This window comes from Salvelinus sp. IW2-2015, linkage group LG4q.1:29 (assembly GCF_002910315.2).
Source record: "Salvelinus sp. IW2-2015 linkage group LG4q.1:29, ASM291031v2, whole genome shotgun sequence".
Taxonomy (NCBI): Eukaryota; Metazoa; Chordata; class Actinopteri; order Salmoniformes; family Salmonidae; genus Salvelinus; species Salvelinus sp. IW2-2015.
In genome coordinates this window covers 89,166,969-89,170,236 of record NC_036842.1, presented here as the reverse complement: position 1 = coordinate 89,170,236, position 3,268 = coordinate 89,166,969, and positions in this window count along the sequence as shown.

Sequence of the window (3,268 nt, the reverse complement as noted above, 5' to 3'; positions counted from 1 at the left end):
GCTCATCTCTTCTTCTAAACCATACTAATCGTATTAATTTAGCTAAGCGCTTAAAACGTCAAAGGCCAAGCTAGCTAAATGCGTGTTCTTTTATGTTACCACTGTTAACACGCCACTAGAACGAATGTCAGAAAGAAAGACTCACTGTGGCGTTAAGCGTGAGCTTTTCAATGGCTGCCACATAAGAGAGTTCTGGAGAACGGAAAAAACACAGCGTCTAACAATCAGCCGTAGTGACTATGCAGCACTTAAATGTGACATTGGACTTTTCTCAAAGAAACTCCAAGATTTTTAAAGAACTTATGAAAGGGATGCTCAAGTTCATTGACTTACTGTCAAGATGTTAGACATATGAAAGATGCCATCCATAACTCATAAAACCTAAGCTTACATCTGTACATTGTGTCAGCGATTCGTCTTTGACCCTTGTTTTACCTCGTTCGTCAACCAGATACAGCTTGTTTGCCAACCAACTGTATCCATTTTACTTTGACCTGTCCTGTTTTTAGAATTTTTATTTGTTAACATGATAGAGCATGTTTGAATTTGATTGGGCGCCATTTAGGTTAGGCTATTTGATTGGAGAAACCTTCATGATGTAAAAAGTGTCTGTCTCATATACGTTGTCATACATTTTTATCTCCCGTCTGTAGGCTACAGAAAAGGCCACATATTCTCTTCTCACAATATCCTACATGATTTATTAGTTAGATAATTTGTGGACGGAACGTGTGGTGGAGCGCTGCAGCAATGAGTCTCTCCAACAGCACCCTGGAGAGGAGCGCTGGGAATGGACAAGTCAAATATTTTGCACCCCTGCCTTTGGAAAGTGGGCACTGCTTATCACAGGGTGGCATCAGCGCTTGCCTAAAAAGCCCATATGCCACTGGTTGAAGAACAGAGCAGGTGTCACGCGGGACTAGGTGGGTGAAGAAATCAGACGCAGAGAGAGATCCACTTGGAAAAATATTCCTTTACTAATGCACAAAAAATGATAAGCCCAAACATCCAGGCGCAGAGAACAACTTGATAACCCAAAAACACAGGGTATCAAGTAAATAGAAAAAATAATACACACTCTACCTAAACACACACACATAACTAAAGACAATCCCGCACAAAACAAGGCGGGTCTACCTACTAAATATAGGGAAGCTCATTTACGAAAACAACAAGAACACAGGTGAAAACTAATAAGACAAAACAAACAGACAACACGAAAAGGGATCGCGGTGGCGGCTAGTAGGACGGTGACGACGACCGCCGAGCACCGCCGAACAGGCAGGGGAGCCAACTTCGCGGAAGTCGAGAAACAGCAGGTGCAAGTTTAGTAAATAGAATGACGGTTTGTGGTGTTTGTTCTGTCATTCTGTTTTCCACATTTTGCATCTGCACCGTTCTTCAAATGAATATGTTTTTGTAAAATGTTCAGTGGACATCGTTAAAAGTAGGAGCTAGTAACACAAGCATTCTGCTGCACCCACTATAACATCTGCTAAACTGTGTATGTGACCAATAAACTTAGATGTTTGTTTGACATACATTTTAAAGTGGAAATTCAGTCTCAGTATCACTCTGTTACCGTGGATGTGCCCTTATAAGATGATATGGTACATTTGAATGAGGGCATTGCTCAATTCACTCAAAAAAGCAGAACTAGCAACCATCATCTATTTTCTGCAAAGATGGAACATTTTCATATAGATTTTTTTTATCTAACTAGGCAAGTCAGTTTAAGAACAAATTMTTGTTTACAATARCAGACCTACCACGRCCAAACATGARCAACGCTGGGCCAATTGTGCACCGYCCTTTGGGACTTCCAATCACATTTGGATGTGATACAGCCTGGATTTGAACCAGGGTGTCTCTAGTGACACCTCGCAGTGTCTTAGACCGCTGCGCCATTCAGGAGCCAATACTTTCAAGAGTATTAATAGTATATGGTGCAAACCATGCAGGTGTGTATACTGTTCATATTTATTGATAGAGTATAACCATATCATCTTAATGTTATGTGTTGCCCTTCATACATCTTACACTGTCAAATGTAAATACATCTGTTTACAGAGTATCAAATATATCAATTTAACCTCTGTCACACCTTTAATATCTTGAATACAGCACGTGTTCTCATTTGTGGAGACTGAGCTGATTATGGAGATGCCTGTCTGTTTTCTTTTAATCATTCTCATCTTGTTAACGTGAGTGTCTCTGAGCTTTTCTTTCTGACACCTGCTCTCTGTCTATCTGCCCTCTCTCTCTCCTCTTTCTCTCTCTCGCTCACTCTCGCTCACTCTCTCTGCCCTCTTTTTCTCTCTCTCTCACACCTCTTTCTCTCTCTCTCTCTGCTGTTTTTCTCTCTCTCTCCCTATCTGATGCCAGTCAATCTGTTCATACTCTTTTAAACTCCCTCCTCTGGACTCCCCGCTCACTTGTTTTGTCCGCTTGACCTTGATCTCCAACCATTTAGTTTCCTCATTAAATATGACGACTCCTGCTGACCCTCGTCTCTGAAGAGGTAAAAGGAGGTTTTATTTGGGGTCGTTTTTCGGCAAGACGGGAGGCTCACACGCTCAAGCCCTCTCTCATGAGCTATAGATGAGCGAAGCGTGAGCGGAGTCCAGAGGAGGGGAGTTTAAAGAGTATGAACAGATTGACTGGCATCAGATAGGGAGCGAGAGAGAGAGAAAAACAGCAGAGAGAGAGAGAAAGAGGAGAGAGAGAGAGAGAGAGAAAAGAGGCAGAGAAGAGAGTGAAGAGAGAAAGAGGGCAGAGAGAGTGAGTGAGCGAAGAAGATAAGAGAGAAGAGTGAGAGAGAGATAGACAGAGAGCAGGGAGAGAGAGACAGAGGGCAGAGGAGAGTGAGGCGAGAGAGAGAGATAGAGAGAGAGAGAGATAGACAGAGAGAGAGAGAGAGAGAAGAAGGCAGAGAGAATGAGCGAGAGAGAGAGACAGAGAGAGAGGGCAGATAGACAGAGAGCAGGTGTCAGAAAGAAAAGCTCAGAGACACTCACTTAACAAGATGAGAATGATTAAAAGAAAACAGACAGGCATCTCCATAAATCGCTCAGTTCTCACCCAAATGAGAAACACGTGCTGTATTCAAGATATTAAAGGTGTGACACTTCTTCGGAATCGACATAGGGGTGCTGTTCCGCAGCATCAGTTATGTTACAACCCATCGCTCCACAAAAGCACGCAAGCCCTCGCTGAGCAAGGGGAACAACTACGTCAAGTCTCAGAGTGCAGTGGCGTCACCAATTGA